Source organism: Erythrolamprus reginae, chromosome 3, assembly GCF_031021105.1.
Source record: "Erythrolamprus reginae isolate rEryReg1 chromosome 3, rEryReg1.hap1, whole genome shotgun sequence".
Taxonomy (NCBI): Eukaryota; Metazoa; Chordata; class Lepidosauria; order Squamata; family Dipsadidae; genus Erythrolamprus; species Erythrolamprus reginae.
This window is the reverse complement of record NC_091952.1, coordinates 58,655,056-58,673,307: the sequence shown is the minus strand read 5'-3', so window position 1 is coordinate 58,673,307 and position 18,252 is coordinate 58,655,056. Positions and strand designations below refer to the sequence as shown.

At 38.2% G+C, this 18,252-nt stretch overlaps 1 protein-coding gene across 1 annotated transcript in view; it reads left to right on the top strand.

The window, feature by feature from the left end:
- Positions 1-8,036: 8,036 nt before the first annotated feature.
- Positions 8,037-18,252, top strand: part of BLACAT1 (BLACAT1 overlapping LEMD1 locus) — a 39,278-nt gene continuing 29,062 nt past the window's right edge. The window contains exon 1 of the mRNA XM_070748899.1: positions 8,037-8,063. The gene's annotated coding sequence lies outside the window, so the exon portion shown is untranslated. The remainder of the gene's footprint in view (positions 8,064-18,252) is intronic.

The window sequence follows — 18,252 nt, the reverse complement described above, 5'->3', positions numbered from 1 at the left end:
AAAGCCGCAAAAAATTCCCATTCGGCCCCCCTAGGGGCGACCCAATAGTAGCACACTGCAAGATAGTGGAGGGCGGGCGGGTGTCTGCTCCAGCTGCCGGTCCCAGCGAAAAGGCTTGGCCCAGGGCCTGCAGGCCCTTAAATAGGGCCAGCAAGCCCCGCCCCTGACCGGCAGCAACGTCAGGCCTCGTAGGCCTGATTTTCGGCCGAAATCTCATCTCGCGAGATTTCGGCCGAAAACAAGATGGCGGCCGCCATGAGGGAGTCCGGTGTCTGCCCGGTCCCTCCGGCAAAGGCTGCCAGCCGGTAAGTCGACCGGCGCTATTTTGTAGCTGCAGCAACGTGAGGCTCTGCCCACCCAGCTGGATATTGTTACTTCCTGGTTAACTCGCTGCGCATGCGCAAAGCCTTCTGCTCATGCACAAAGGGTAAAAAATCAGCTGTGAGCACGGCACGGGCATGGCACATATACTTCCGAACTGGTAAGGAAGGTAAATAGATTTCACTCCTGTATAACACAAGTATTCATTTTTTTGGTGCACATCACTTTGAACTTTGAATCTAAGCCTTGCATTGGTAAAACCGTGGAATCAAATACGCCTGTGACAAAATGTGGAAACAGAATGCGATAGATTTATTAATGCAAAATGAATACAGAATGAAAACAAACAATTATGGAAATGTATGTTTGAGCAGGAAGTCCTTGGATAAAGGTGGCTCTGTAGGGACATGGCTCAGATTTAGTTTAACCCTTTAGTCAGTTGAACACCAATTCTCATTCTCCATGCATTATCTCCCCTCAGTTGTTGCAAGAATAAAACAATAAATTGCATTTTTGTTAAACTTGATATATTTGTTTTATAACAGCAGCCACTTTGTTTTATTGTTGCTATCATTAATATGTCACCTTTCTAGGTGACTATTTTAGATATCATAGCATGAATATTCTACAGAAATACCTAACACTTGTTTATTCTCTATTTTCTATCTTGTCTGTCTATATTTTGGGGGAATTTTAGGAATTAAATGATTATATAAATTGGAGCCAGTTTAGTGGTTAAATCATCTGACTAAAAGCAGAGGGACTATGAGTTTTAGTCAGCGAAGGGCTACCAAAATTTTTACTACCACGCTGTTGGCGTGGCCCTGCATTTTCTTTCAGCATCTTTCAGTGTAAATTGGGTGCTCTGGACTGGAGCTCCATTTTCACTACCCCACTGTGTGTCGTCCCCCACCCGTACAAGCAGTAGCCCACCCCTGGTTTCAGTCCTGCCTTAAGCCTAAAGCCAACAGGAAGACCTTGAGCCAGTCATTCTCTTTCAGCCCTGGGAAGGAGGCAATAGAAACTCATTCTTGAAATCTTGCCAAGAAAATGGCAGGGACTTGTCCAAGCACTCTCCAGGAGTCATTACGGATTCAAAGATACACATATGTCAATGAATTAGACTGTGATTCTGATAATGATGAGAGACTTTAATGCCTAATTAGTGTCTAATTTCTGAGATACCTGGACCAGAACCCTATCAGAAGCTATATCCTTCAATGCAGCACCGTCTCTCCCTACCAGCAGAAAATGGGCTGCTTGCATGGAAGAATTTTTTAAAGGAGAGTGTTGTGATTCAGCTTGAGGCTGCTCAGGGACCAGCTGTGTCTCTGCTGGCTTCATGGCCGGAGGAGGATGACAGCGCAGAGGAGGGGGCTGACCAGTCAGACGGGGGAGAGGAAAATCAGGAATGGGATGAAGGAGAACAGCATGAGAGCCCCGGGGTGGGGGGGGCTCTCCCCAGCCAGTAGCTTGGAGTCATTAGGTGATGATGCACAAGCTGTCATTGACATGAGACAGTGACGTTCAGAGCAACGAAAGGAGCGGTTAAAGAGATATTTTCACCATTGAAGTAGAAACAGCTGGGTTTGGCTGTGGTCCTCATCAGCAGGGTTTAAAAGGCAGGCAAGCCCTTTAAGCCATGTGGAGTGTTATCAGCTTGGCGTGGCGTTATCCTGTCTTGTTTCTCGGCATCTCTGTTCCTGGCTTGTGGCTCAGCAGCTTTGGAAGATCCGTGGGAGGTATAGGTCTGCTATCTACAGCTTTGGTTTGGCAGCTAGAATTCTGTATTGCTGCATGGACTTTTGGCCTTCGTGAATATATCTGAAGATACAGCGTTTTCCTGTTTGTAAGGACATTTTCTGTTACCTGTGTTTTTCTTGGATTTTATAAAACTGCCTTTGCCTTTTACCATTGTGTCTGGCTTTTCTTTTTGGGTTGGTATTGGCTTCTGGAGTGACCCAGACAGAACAGAGAGGAATGTGGAGAGCAATTAGCTTTGGTACTTTCAGGCACTGGAAAACAAGTCACGCGGCTAAACACTAGTATCAAAATGTTCTTCTGTTGGAATACCAGAAAGATGGTGGTGGGAATAAGAGAGGGAGCCTCTGAGTATGGTATGAACCCAACATAGTTTCACGTTGGCCATATTGCCAAGAGTTACCTTCCCTCATCCGTGATGTTCCACACCCCCACCCACCCCATGGAAACTGTAACAAGCATCTCATCAGAAAGTCAAGAATGTGTGTAGTCATGGGAAACAATGAGCTCTCAGAGGGGACAAAGCTAAGCAAAGAATAGCCCGTCTGTCCCATCGGAGGGCCTGCTCTCCCATCTCTCAGCTCCTTGGAGACCAGACATAACTGTGGTATGAGAGCACCTGAGAGGGGCAGTTAATGACAGAAAAGCTGAGCTGGGAGAGGAGAGCGGCAGCTGTGGACTGAATTAACTGACACCTAACAAATATTTGGGGTGTCCAAGATGTTATCTTCTCTTCCCAGCTCTTGATTTTTAGAAAGTGGAAGTCCACAGCTCCAGCTGTTACCGAGAAGAATTGCTGGACGATCTGTGCATTTATGGCATGTCTTTGAGATGAAAGGCATTTTGAAACCTAAAATAATCTACAAATGTGCCATTCCAGTTTCAAAGCTTCGTTCATCATTTCTATCCTTTCTCATTTCTATCTATTAAGGGAGGAGGGGAAAATATTAGCTGGTAGATATCATTACAAAACAATGTAAAAGCTCCAAAATATCCTGATAATGTTTTTCAAATATTATTTGTTCCAGGATTTCTATATTGAAATCCCACAAGAACGTCTGATAATTTTAAAAATCTGCATATAAACTGCAAACCATTTATTTAAAATTAATAAACATCTACCAGCACAAACCCTGGCATCAATATTAGAGTAACTATATAAAATGCTCATTACAATTTATTGAAATTATTTAAAAGCTCGGTAGGAAAGCTTTACTTTGACAGCTTTCCTAAATAATATCTGAGAAAGACCTTGTAGATCTTTGGGAGTAAATATTTTTAAAGCAGAAACACTTTAATCTTATAAATGTAAGATCCAAAAAGTTTGCAATGTTTGCAACAAGATAAATGGTATGCTACATACTTTTCTAAAAGCAAAAATAATTTGAAAGTGTGGAAATCTCATAAGAGGTGACATATTTGATTCATCCTGATAGCAAAGTACAATCCCAGAATCGAAACAATCAAAATAGTACATTATATTAAATTATAATAGCAAATTGTAAAACTGCAGAGTTGTCAGTTGTCTCATATTTTTATGTTACTTTTACATTATTGAAACAATTTTACCGAGAGTTGTCAAGCAAAAATTGATCTAACATAATCATAATCTCCTGTGGGGACCCAGTAAGACTTTTGAGTATATTTTGAGATGGATGTTCAGAACATTTATTTATTTATTTGTTTGTTTATTTGTTTGTTTGCATGCATGCATGCATGTATGTATGTATGCCACCCCTCTCTGTAGACTCGGGGCGGCTCACAACAGCAATAGAACAATTCATAACAAATCTAATAATTTAAAAACATTTAAAAAACCCCATTATTAATCAGACATACATACAAACAAACAAACATACCATACATAAATTGTATAGGCCCGGGGGAGATTTCAGAGATTTCGGAGAAGGCCAATTCTGTGGGACCTAATCGGTCGCTGGGATTTGTGCGGCAGAAGGTGGTCCTGGAGATATTCTGGTCCGATGCCATGAAGGGCTTTATAGGTCATAACCAACATTCATATTATGTTGTGGGATTTTTTTTTTTTTTGTGGTCCATTCAAATTTTTTTACTACCAGTTCTGTGGGTTTGGCTTGGTTGGCTTGGCTTGGTGGGCATGGTAGGGGAAGAATACTGTCAAATATCCATTCCCACCCACTCCAGAAGAAGGCTACTGCAAAATCCCCATTTCCTCCCGATCAGCTGGGACTTGGGAGGCAGAGAATAGATGGGGGCGGGACCAGTCAGAGGTGGTATTTACCGGTTCTCTGAACTACTCCAAAGTTCCACCATCAGTTCTCCAGAACCTGCAGATCCCCATCTCTGATTCACAAGGACTTTTCTGCTCCTTTTATTTCATACACATACTTATTGGGAGGAAAGAATGGAAATCACCTTTTAAAAAAGAAAGTGCCAAGGCTGAAATTGTTTTGGGTTTAAAAAAAAAAAAATTGGACAGCAAACATTTTCCATCAGGTCCAATGCCATTCATTTTATTTTCTGCCAAATAGTTCTGCTTGAGTTTTTGTGCTGATATTTTGATTAGGGATATACAGACTCTCTGATTCATCTTGAAAATGAATCCAGATGAAATGCTCCAGATGAATGCTAGCAGAAAAGCCTTGAAGTGTTTTTAAGCATTCAGCTAAAACGCACATCAAAAGCCTAATTTCTCCAGCCTACTTTAGTTAAAGGGAAATAGTAATAACTATTTTTTTTTCAACATAAAAGTCCACAAGGGTGGTCCTCAGTTATTAATGACATTTACTGACCAAAGGATCATAGGGTTTGGAGTAGAACAATAGTGATGAGAGGCTTCAGTCAGTTATTACCAGCTATTCCATCCCTAAAGTATATTTTTCTTCCTGGATACATGTGGCAGAAATGGCAGAAAAAAGATATAAAAGTTTAGACTGAATTCTATGGAAGCTACACTATGGGATAGGATCAGATAGAACAGAATTTTATTGGCCAAGTGAGATTGGACACACAAGGTATTTGACTTTATTTATTATTAGAGTTGAAAGGGATCTTACAGGTCATCAAATTCAACCCCCTGCCTGAGCAGGAAATCCTACAGCACCCCAGACAAATGGCAGTCCAATGTCCCCTTTAAAATGTCCAAAGTTGGGGAGTCCACAACCTCCGCTGGCAGGCCGTTCCACTGGTTGATTGCTCTCACTGTCAGGAAATTCTTTCTTATCTCCAGGTTGAATCTTTCCTTGGTCAGTTTCCAACCGTTGTTCCTCGTCCGGCCCTCTGGTGCCCTGGAAAACAGTGTGTCCCCCTCCTCTCTGTGGCAACCCCTTAAGTATCTGTATACAGCTATCATGTCCCCCCTAGCCCTTCTTTTTATTAGACTATCCATGCCCAGTTCCAGCAACCTTTTCTCGTATGACCTGGTCTCTAGTCCCCTTATCAGTTTAGTTGCTCTTTTCTGGACCCTCTCTAGAGTCTCTATATCTTTTTTGAAGTGTGGTGACCAGAACTGGATGCAATACTCCAGGTGCGGTCTGACCAGGGCCTTATAGAGTGGTATTATTACCTCTCTGGTCTTGGAGTGTATCCCCCTGTTCATGCAGCTTAGGATTTGGTGTACATGCTCTCAGTGTATATAAAAGAAAATATAAGTTCATCAAGAATCATAAGGTACAACACTTAATGATAGTCTGGATATAAATTAGCAATCCAATCATATTAGGAACCAGTCAATATAAATTCTATGGATACAAGCAACAAAATTACAGTGGGAGGAGATGGGTGATGGGAATGATGAAAAGATCAATAGTAGGCAGACTTAATAAATATTTGAAAGTTTTGAGGGAATTATTTGTTTAGCAGAGTGATGAGAAAAAACAGTTATTGTGTCTAGTTCTGGTGTGTAGTGTCCAGGATGTGAGGGGTCTGTAAATATTTTCACAGCCCCCTTTTGGATATGATAACTCAAGAAGATGGAATTCCTTCTTGAGTTATCATGTTCTGAAGTTCTGGTCTTCTTTCAGTTTTATTTCCTTTTATGGCTGAGTGCTATGAGTTACTTTTGTGGAAAGAATCATATGAGAGGAAAGAAAGGAGAAGTAGTTAAATATCTTGGTTAAATATCTCATTGTACAGATCCCCTAAGTATGTTCCATATGTTAGCGTCTTCTGCAGTTTTGCAACTTTTCCAAATATGAAATAATTATTAGAAGTATTCATTTTTTAGGGCTGTCACCAGAGATGTCTATATCTGATACCCTGTAATAGTCATTTGCTGCTGGGCAAGAATGAATCAGGTCCAGTCCATTAACAAAAGCTAATCCCACTCATGTTCCATGGCCATTGCCTATTAGCCAGTCCACTTGTAGTTATGCATTAGCTATCATTCCCAGTGATGGGAATATAGCCTTTAAAAATTGCAAACAGCATGTTAACACTTGACTGGTTTTATTACCCACTTTCTCTTTTTTCAAACAACCTCAGTATTTTCTTCCCTCTGAGCGGCAACACTGGGGAAGCCCCAAAAAAAAGATTTTAAAAAAAACTTTCAATTTTAACAGACTTCCTTTGATTCGTAGTACAGGTGGATGGAAAGATTGGTCAATGACACTATTTTAAGACAAATAAATGAACATCATAGGTTGATAGGCAGATATGCTGAATTTGACCCTTGTTCTTCCATAGCATGTTTGGCATAGAAAAAATGATTTCTTTTTAATGCCTATGGGAGGAAATAGGGAGATGGAATTTTATACAAATGCCAACAATTTAGATGACCTTTCTTCTTTTTCTCGTTTTGAAAAAAAGAGCTGAAATTATTTTTTTGCATCTTTAAAAAGTAGTGCTGTGATTCAAGGATGTTTTTTTTAAAGCAATTAATATGAAGAAATCAAAATTGCAGCGATAGAAAGTGCCCAGGCAACCATAGTGCTTGGGTGGAAAGATGATAATAAATGGACCACAAAAAATTGGTGCAGGTATATGGTGGACCACATTCACTATGAAATTATGGAAATTAGATTACACAACTATAATGAAGAGAAATTAGCAGCAACAATGAGGCGGTGGGAGAAGGTTAAGAACTATATATTAACAATATCAGCAAGCGATGCAAATGTAAAAAATAAAATTCAATCACTTTATAAAGAATGAACAATGTAATCCAGAGATAAAGCAAATGAACGATACAGAATTGAATCTTCCCTGGTGAAGGGGATTTTTATTTTCTTGTTTGGTGATGGTACACTTCTATGTTTTATGTTTTTGCTTTTTGTAAAATTTTAAAAAATCAATAAAAATTATATTTTTAAAAATAAAATAAAATTAATCTAACATCTAAAACAAATGGTTCATTGGTTTCTTGTAAATCCAGGCAAGGCTGGAGAAAATGGCAGGCCAGAAAATTCCTTGAGTAGGTTTCATTGTAAGGCCTTTGCAGTTAAATATCCCGGTTATTGCTACTTTGAGGTTTCTGTATTAATTAAAACCAGGGGATTCTGGGTGCAACTTGGGAGCATGCTTCACTGACCTGAATAGGGCTTGCTTCTGAGAAAGTATCTGGGGGTTGGTTACACTACATGTAGTGTTAGCATTGCTGTCCTGGAGGTCCTGCATTTCACATTTAATTAAGGCTGTATTTTACCCTGCTGAACCATGAAGCAGTACCCATGCAAGCAGGCAGTGGAATGGTGAAAGCTAACTTTGATCTATGATCTTCATGGAAAACAGTTTGATCTATTCACAGAATTTGGCATTAATGATGCAACCCAGATACATGCCCTGCATTTTTAAAAACAGCAGTGCTTTAAAATGAGGTTAGATTTATTAATGCTACACATTGCAGCAGCTGTTCTTGACCTCATCAGATAACCTACTTCCTGTCTCCTGTTATTACTCTTCTTCTACTCTACTGTATTCTACAAAAGAAGGCTTGAGCACAATCATTGTATCCATTAGGATATAGTAGTACATTACAGAGAAATTCTGCATACGATTACTTTGAAGTAAGTCACTAATGAGTGAGTTTTATTTGTTTGTTTGTTTTGTCAAGTACGTATTTGTAATATACTGTACATAGATATAACATTGTTTGTATAGATAAGATCAGGGGTGGTCTGCTGCCCGGACCGGAGGGGGGATGCAGTGAGGTAGCGAAAATGGAGCTCCACCCCAGAGCACCCAATTTGCACTGAAAGATGTTGAAAAACAATGCATAAGCCACGCCCACAGTGTGGTAGTAAAAATTTTGGTAACCCTTCACTGCATAAGATGGGTACTAATAAGAGGGAACAATTGGACAGGGACGGTAAGCACGCTGCTGCACTTATGCATGCTCCTTACTGATCTCTTAGGAATCGGGTGAGGTCAATAGTGGACAGTCTAAGGGTAAAGTTTTGGGGGTTTGATGACAAAACCACAGAGTCAGGTAGTGAGTTCCAGGCATTAAATATGGTTTACTTTGAATTTGTATCTGTTGTGTGCTCATGTATTGTTGTAGTTGAAGCTGAAATAGTTGTTGACAATAAGGATATTGTAGCAGATAATTTTATGAGCAATGGTTAGGTCGTGTCAAAGGTGACGTAGTTCTAAACTTTCTAATCCCAGGATTCCAAGTCTGGTTGCATAAGGTATCCTGTTGCAAGTAGAGTAGTGGAGGGCTCTTCTAGTAAAGTATCTCTGGATACTTTCTAATGTATTTATGTCCAATATGTTGTGTGGGTTCCAGGCAGATGAGCCGTATTCAAGGATTGGTCTGGAGAATGTTTTGAATGCTCTGGTTAGCAGTATGATATTACTGGAGAAGAAGCTACATAAGATTAGGTTAACAACTCTTGAAGCCTTTTTGGCAGTGTTGTTGCAGTGGACTTTGGCACTTAGGTCATTTGATATGAGTATTCCAAGTTTTTTGACAGAGTGAGGGTCATTTGCAAAGTCTTGTTTATTCAGCTTGTATTTGGTGTTCTGGTTCTTTTTTTGCCAATGTGCAAGGCAATTGTTGGTTTTGATTTGGAGTTGCCAGATATTTGACCATTCTGACACAGAGTCAAGGTCTTTTTGGAGGGTAGCAGTGTTGTCGGTGGTATTGAAGAATTTTACTGTGAAGAGAATGCAGTCATTTGTAATGTGATCGCAAAGGTCATTTATATAGAGTATACAGAGCGCACTGCCTTGGGGTACATCACTGTAAACAAGACTGGGATTAGATAGGGTGCTCCCTATTTTGACTACTTGTTGTCTATTGTCTGTTTATATCCATGTAAGTCTCCATAGAATTGGAATATTGGTCCCTTATCACAGAAGTAGAGAAATTATAGTCATGCACATTCTTTGGAATTATACCTTTGACCATTTTGATAATAAATTCTACTGATAAATTATAACTAAGGAAATCCATAGTTTTTATTTTACAAGTAATTTATTAATTATGTCTATTTTGAAAGTGCCCTAATTCATTTTAATACAACTGTTTTATTTTTCGTAAGGTGGTGAGCTTTGAAATATTATTACTTTTTAACACAATTCGGTTGGAATAGGAATCACATTTGTGCAAATATTATCTTATTAATATATCTTATATGAATATCAGATCTATTGAGGTCAGCATTGGTTACTGCAAGAGTGAACAGATTTTTAGAGGCAAAGTTGCAAAGCCTGATGTCCATATGTTCTGAACTATAACTGCTCCCATTGCAACAAATGTTTTACTCTTGTATGTTTTAATATGAATGTTTATATATTTCTGAATTTGAATGATATTTCAAATCATTTATTTTACTTCTGATGTTTAAACCTTTTATCCTATTAGATAGGAAGATACAGTAACCATAAAAATAGCTAAAATATCATAGCCGCCTTCCTATTAGTTAGGAAGTGAGGATGTTGTGGGACTAATTATTGGTGTATATAAAGTGGATTCTGGAAACCATTGACTGACTTCAGAATGGGAGAATTATTATTATTATTATTATTTTGAAAAACACACTGTATCATTATTTATTTATTTAGTCAAACATATATAAAACCAGAGACAGAAATTCACATTTTTACCATTCGTATTTTAATATATCATCTTGAGTAAGTGGATTTGTCTTTTATTTTAGGAATTCTCATTTAAATAAAGTTTAGAGAAATTTGCAGGTTGCCAAATGATGACTGGAAGGAACCACGGTGAAAATACAAGAACGTGATTTCTATATATCAAGGGAATTTACATATTGAAAAAAATAGGTGTGTCTTATTGTGTATATCATATATTTTTAGAGAGGAAGAGAAGCTAGACTATATTCAAACATAATTCAATTCCAGACTACACACAGATAACCGGAAAGTTATCTTCTGGTGATCTAGTTAAGTCCATCTTCTCTTTTCCCCATACTTTTTGGGAGTTACAGTCTTTGCAATTTCAAGACATTTGGTGGGCATCAGATATTATGAAGGCTAAATTTTAAAAATCAGTAAGGCTAATCCTAGAACATCAAGCTCTGCCAGCAGTGATGGGGATTGGGGAGATAGAGGCTTAGCAGTTATTAGACATCCCAAAGATGCGAGTATTTCATTTGACCATTGAGTTCAAAGTTGTCAAATAGGAAACACAGTCTTGAGAATGTAGATGAGGAAATGAAGGGAAACTTAGTAGCTATTAGACATACCAAAGATGCAACTATTTCATTTGACCTTTGAGTTCATGGTAGTCAAATAGGAAACACAGTCTTGAGAATGTAGTTCTCAATTTTTAAAAGCTATAGATTCTGAGATTTCATAGCTACTTTATTCTAACTCTCAGTTCTTGTTTTGCATCCTCCAAAGGGCGATACGAAAAGATAAATATCCTTAAAATTATGATCCACCAATAGAAAATACACATGTATTTTAGATAAGAGATGAACTTACTTTGGTCACCCTGCAGATCAAAGCTCCTATGATATTTATTACTAGAAATTTCTGATGGCTTTAGTAGTGACTTCTCCATTTGCAATGTGGGCTCTAGGACTCTTCATAAGCCTGTTGTCCAGAGAGCTCATCTACACGGCACATAATATGCCCCTCCTAGCTTCTTGAGATAAAGGAAACCATCGTAGAGGAGCTGCAGAAGGCAGGAGTTAAAAAGCACATTCAGTACCAGAAGATCTAGGCATCCAGTCAAATATTTCTTTTGTTTGCCCCTTGTCCAGCTGCCAGTAAAGCCCTTTTGGAGAGAAAGAAAAGCATCTACTGACTTCAATGTTCTCAGGATGCTAAGCCTGGACTGAATGGATTTTGTAAGGTGCTTAGTCACAGCAAGAGAGGGGAAAAGCTCATAATAGAAGAAGGCTCTAAGGCATAGCAGAATATTGATGCTGTCACTTCAATGGTTGGGCGACTGATAAAAGGCAGGGATAAGTGTCTGAATCTCATCCCTGAAAATATCAAGGCTGAGAAGGTGCTGGGTTTGGGGCAAGGGGGAGCTAAGTGCAATCAGAGGCTCAAATGCAGAGAAGGAAGCAGCTGTGACAAGACAGGGATGGGTGAGTCCTTTCTACTATGTCTTAGCTTAGGGAAAACTTTCCAAAAAAGAGGGGGGAAGATTTCTCCCCAGGTTCTTGGCTTCAAGAGCGTAGCAGGAGGGACATGACTAATACACATCCCACTGGGGGAGTTAGATCAAAGGTACTGAAGTAGATACAAGGGGTTTCTGCTTCACAGGATCTGGTTAAATACAGCCTTTGTTACTAAGGCCCTCCAGAGGCAGGAATGGAGAAATACCTGATCTCTTCCTGTTTCTTTCTCTTCCCACTATACTGCTCTAATCAAGGGCTTTGATGCAGAATCAGCTCAAGTATGAAACACAACAGTAGCTGCTTGGCTACTTCTGGAAGGGAGGGGCAGGGGGATGGCAGCAAAGGGAGGGGTCAGGGGCTTCAAAAATGAGCCAAGTTGGGTTAGATACTACTCACATTTCTAAAGCTAGGAGTGGTAGAGTGGGAAGCAGCATCATACACAGGGCTTGCCACCAGCTGGATTCCTTTGGTGTTTACCAGGCAAGCAAAAGAATCATTACTCTTTGATAGAAGCCGGTGTGCACAGCTGCAGTGGTGCTTGCAGCTGTGCTCTTAAGGCCTGCATTCAAGCCACTCATCCTGGCATACAATTGTCTCTGAGGCCAGGAAGTTTACCTGTTGAAGGTGAGGTCACGTCTTGGATGGATTGATGTAGAGTTTTAGTGTTAAACCTAGCTTCCATCTGTTTGCAGCTCTTATTAAGAATATTGTACAGTATGCTAAGAATGAAGTAGCAATAATAGCAAGCACAGAAGAGGTTCTTGGAGGGAGCATGTTTGAGATAACTCAGGATAATTGGACTTCGATTTAATGAAGCCACACTTACTTGTGTTTCAAATTGCTTTGTAATGTTTTTGTGTGTCTTGCTATATTCTTGCTGCATGTGGTGCACAAAAAGCTAATTGTAGTTATTTTGTGCTAATTCACTTGGAATAAAATATTATAGCATTCCATAAAATCATTTTAAGAAATACTTTTTTTAAAAAAATGAACTTATATTGTAGCTTAAAATTGAGAGTAAGACGTTCTGAACTTGGTGAAACTTGTATTTTGGTAAACTCTACACAAGATTGTACTGGATGTATTATTCTAATGTGCTAATGATAAGAAAGACAAAGATTCAATATATGCTCTAAGCCAATGTGGCATTTTTGTTTGAGTCAGAGATGTAGGAAATAGAAAAACTTCTAAGCCTTGCAGATAACTAAGTAGCAAAACTAAAAACTACGGAGAGGGGTGGCATACAAATCTAATAAAATAAATAAATAAAATAAATATGTACATATTTCACTTTGGAATTCTTTGGTTAGTATTTAATGTTAAATACTAACTAAAGAATTCCAAAGTGAGATATGTACATATTTACTTTGCTACTTAGTTATTTAAAAGTCTAGATCAGTGATTCTCAAACTGTGATCCACTAACCATTGAGGTTGACTAGAACTGACCTTGTGTGCATTGCCGGTCAGTTGGGCAATGTTAACCACGGCTTGCTCATCATCCTATCCATGGTCACTGTCGCTCAGCTGGTTTGCAAAGAAGGATTGGTAGTGAAAAATTGAAGTGTATAAGAAGGAGATAATACAAGTAATAGCAGAAGTACCAAAATTCAGGAGATTGACAATAATGAACAGGAATGTCCACAAATTATATCCCAAGTAAAATCATGATCTTGCCCAGCTACTCCAAAAATGAAAAACTGAATAGGAAATATGATAATGGATTTATAAAAAATGGATTTCAGTCAGCTGGAATGTCACTTGCATGTAATCATGTAATATGGAGAGGTTTATTTTGGACCATATTTTGAGTATTTTTATTTATTTAATTAAACTTCTATGCTGCTCATCTTGCCAAGGTAACTCTAGGTGGCTTACAATCATGTAATAAAAATACCATATAAAACACTAAACAATTCACAATGACTACAAATTTAAAATGTGGTTAGAATTCAATTGATCGTGATGTAGAAGAAAGAAGCAAAGTGTGTCCAGGCAGATGGGAAAGTTTGTCTAAACAGCAATTTTGTATGAAGAATGATGGGGGATAGAAAATAATTCAGGTGGTAAATGTTAATGTTGGAATTCATTTTTAATAATTTGTAATATTAAAAGGTCTTTTACAATGGAAAAAAGAAGGCATATATAGATGCAACTATAGTCATATTAATTGCAAAAAAACCCGAAAAAACTCCCACGCTCTCAAAAACAAGTCTACAGAGAAGAAATACTTGATCAATTGGAGTAGGTTATGACATTTTCTGAATGTTTGTCCAGAATGTTTGAGGAACGCAATTCTAGATTTTTGCTATGCAGAAATACAACTTGCATATTTCAGAATAGGATTCCTTAAGGAGCAGCTGGACATGAAATGCTGTCAAATATCACCAAAAATAAAGTTTTTATCACTGGAGAGGCATGGCAACTTTTTTGATTTGTGTTGTACAGTTCTTGATACAGGTCCTAGATTTTTGTGACCTATCATTTCCTTTTCCCCTTCTTTTTGTCCAGATATAATTCAGAATCCTATCATCTTAGAATGAACAGACCATTAGGGAAAAAAGAGAAAACAACTTTTATTCTTTATAACTTTATAGTTGTAAAGTTCTTCCATGTATACAGTAGTGAAACTCTTGAGGAAAGAAGTTTGAGCTAGAATTCTTGGCCCCTGCTCAAAACAAATGGAGAAAGAAGTCTCAAAAGTAGTATAGATATATTATTTATTCATTGCAGTACTTCAATATGCAAAGCATATAGCAAACCATCTCAAAGACATTATTCTGGACAGCTTATAACTGCTAAAAACCAAACTAACCGAAACCAAACCTAAAAGAATGCAAGATAAAAATATGTTAAATCATATTAAAAATTGATACACCTCATTCAGAAATAAAAGAAGTAATGTATTTTCCAAAGTCTTCAGCTACAAAACTGCATTACTAACAAGAAAATTCATGTTGAAGAAAGTCTTCTTATATTAAGCATATGTGACTCCTTAAAAAAAGATAGAAAAGGTTCAGCAAGTAATATTAGTAAAAAAAGATAAACTTGCATATTGCAATTTAGATAGCGGTCAAATTTAGAAATAGTCCTATTACATAAAACATGGTATATCTCATTATCATATAACCTATTTTCGAGCAATTTCAAGATCTCCAGTGTTCCTCCTTTTAAATTAGACAGCCTTCCAAAACAAAGAGGCCTTCAGATATTTTTCTTGGACAGTCTTTTAAATGAAGGACTTCTGTTTTCTGTAAAATCAAATACATTTTATAAGCATATCCTTGTATCCTACATAGCACATATAAATTTGTTTATGTCACCTAAATAAAGCATAGCTCATTTTTTTAGCAATATGGAAATAGCCATCTTAATATGAAATGTTTTGCTTATTTAATGAATTGATATCCTGTTTTTTTTTCTTGGAAAGTTTAAGATGGAGTACAGCAGAAACTCCCTAATTTCAATAAAAATCCTGAAATTGAAAGACAGGCACTTCCCCAAATTCCTTCAGTGAGGTTTGTGACCACCTGAAAATTTGTAGCTGGCTCTTCCTGTTCAATACTTTAAGCTCGACTCTGCAAATATTACAGCAACATAGCTGTAATGCATACTTTTTACTGTACTTGCACAACAAACATATTTTTTAATCATTGTAAATACAGACAATAATAGCAACAAAAATGAAGTAAGTATATAATAAAGTTGGGCAAATGATTGTAATCCCATTTATGGCTGAATCCTTGGCTTGGAAAATAGCTTTCCCTGTTATTATGTTGCTTTGTGGGATTGTAGCATGTCGAAACTTTTTCAATATTAGAGCACAATTTATGCTAATGGGAGCTCTACTTTTCTATAATCTAGTGCAGGAACATTCAAAATATGTAACACACAACAAGTTGTGGTTATTTTTCAAAATACCTTTGAATTAAGCTTGATTTCTGGTGATATATAAAAGTGTTCACGTTGTTTCTTGGCAGCAGAATGGAAGAAAATTGCTATTGATTACTTTCAGAACATTTTCTGACTTATCAAAGTAGCTTACAACTTTTTTTTATTTGGCTGACAATTAGACAACTATGTAGGGATGAAATCCTTTCAAGTTCATAGAAACCAGTGCAACGATCTTCATCTTTATACTCCTTCACAATCTTGAATTTAATGGCCACAAATGTTTTATTTTGTGAATAAAACTTACAATAAAATGAGGGTATTGTAATGAGATGAAGCATGCTTTACATTTATAGACATCAATCTGGAGTGGGTTTTAGTTCACACGAACCTTTGACTGTAGAAACTGCTTACTCAGTTCTAATAACCGAGGGAAACACTGCTCAGAAGGTCAAAAGGCAAGAGAAAATAGACCATACACATAACAATGGTTTTAATTATTTACACGGCTCAAAATAGAAACTCACAATAAGTAATGAATTATTTGCAGGAGGGATAAATGAATAAGGAAAGAAGCCTAAAGTAAAAAAACACATGCAAACCCTATTATATTTAAACAAAAGATTAGGAAGTAAAGAGAAAGAAAGAAACAGAATCAGAAAGAAGAAAAGAACGTTAGATAAACTAAACTGAAGAAGAATCAATGGACTGTGGGGATGAAAATGATAAAAGAAAGAAAATCAGGTGATTGCTCGCAGAAGCAGAATGCCCACCATACATCTGCACTAGAGATTATATTGGATGATATTGAGACATGGTTGCAAGCATGGGTATCTCTGGTGGGTGCAGGAAAGAAGAGAATGGCATGGCATGAATATCGCACACTTTACATTTTCGGTCGTGGGTGAACTGGTAGGTAAATTATGTGAATACCACCTCTGAAGGGAATAAATTTCTTAGATTTCTAGAAACTAGGCTAGTAGTCCTGTAGATCCAAGTCAGTTCTCTGAATCCATACTCTAAAACAGTGATGGCAAACCTTTTTTTCCTCGGGTGCCAAAAAAACATGGGCGTGTGCTATCCCACATGCACAAGTGCCCACATCCATAATTCAGTGTGTTAGGAGGGTGAAAATAGCTTCCTCCACCACCTGGAGGCCAGAAACAGCCTGTTTTCCAACTTCTGGTGGCTTCATTAGGCTCATGTTTTGCCCTCCCCAGGCTCCAAAAGCTTCCTTGGAGCTGGGGGAAGGTAAAAACGTCCTCCTCCATCTCCCCGGAGGCTCTCTGGAAGCCAAAAGCACCCTCCCAGAGCCTCTGTGTGAGCCAAAAATCAGCTGACCAGCACACACATGTAGGTTGGAGCTGAGCGACGGCAACAGCTCGCGTGCCAGCAGATATGGCTCCGCATGCCACCTGTGGCACCCGTGCCATAGTTTCGCCATCACTGCTCTAGAATGTTGCTTTCACTGCTTGAAAAGCACATGTTTCGGCGGATTGAATACCACACCCTCAAAAGGCTAATCCAAAAAGTGGTGAATATTGGGAAGATGCCTCCCATATCATCTGTTCACCTCCTGTCTTGATAAGTTAGTAAATAAACACTGTTGTTGAGCAAGCGTGAGTCAGAGCAATATTTGCAGAGAGAGAGAGAAGGAAAGGCAGAGGGCCATCTCTTCAGCTGCGCAAACTGATGTAAATTCATTGATTTTCACTGGCATTGGGCAGATTTTGTCCACAAGTTCCATCTTGAGCACAAGGTGCAGACACATTCATTAAAGAGCAGGAAGTGTTCCCATCTGTAGGAAGGAGCACTGGGGAGATTTTGTTCTTCTCTAATTAAAGCATTTTCCTTATTCCAAAAGCCCATACTTCTTTTTGAATCCCCCCTGAGAAGCTTGTTTGAAAAGGCAGCTGAGAAGAGAGACCATCCACCTGAAGTGCAGGAGGGAGAACTATACACTCAATACAATTCTCTTTATCCCTTTTGTATGGGAGTTACAAAAAATGTTTTGTTTTGCACACCTTTTAGAGCTCTGCATGCCAGCATTCATTCGTTTCAGACTATTTTCATGAGTAATGCTTTAATCAGGGCTCACATTTCTTGCATTTGTAAATGGAATGAAAACCTACATTGACCAGAAATGTACAGTTAAGTGTTTTTCCCCCCTCCTTTCTGTCTTGCATTACATTCACAGATGACACACATCAGAAGAAAAGGTACTGTAACGTATTTATGGAAACAGTTCTTAATTGTGTGTATCTAATGTTCAAAACTTTTTAAATGGGCATGATGCACAGTGCCAAGAGATGTTTCAAATCATGCTTCTCAGGAAGGACTAGAAAATAATACATTATAGAAAGAGAATTAAATGGCTTTCCTATGACAGGCAATTACCTTTCCACTATGTGCAGGAAATTGCCAGATTCATGCTTGGCGTATGATTGCTATATGTATGAAAATGTCCTGTTTGATTCACCATGCAATGTGAATGTAGATCAGTTTGTCAATATTCACACTGAATTGGGCCCTAACATCTAATATCTGCAGTGCTGTGTAGACAATTCCCCTTGGCTTTGGGCAACTTGTCATTCAATACTTCAATATTTGGCTTTTCCAGATTCCCAGTAGATAGCTTTTTCAGGTTCAAAATCATTTGTTTTCATTTCACGACAAGAGTTTTCAAGCAACGTTTATGGGCATTGAAACGGTTGTGTTCAATAAATAATGTATTTTCTTTATCTGCAGATGCATCAGATAGAAAT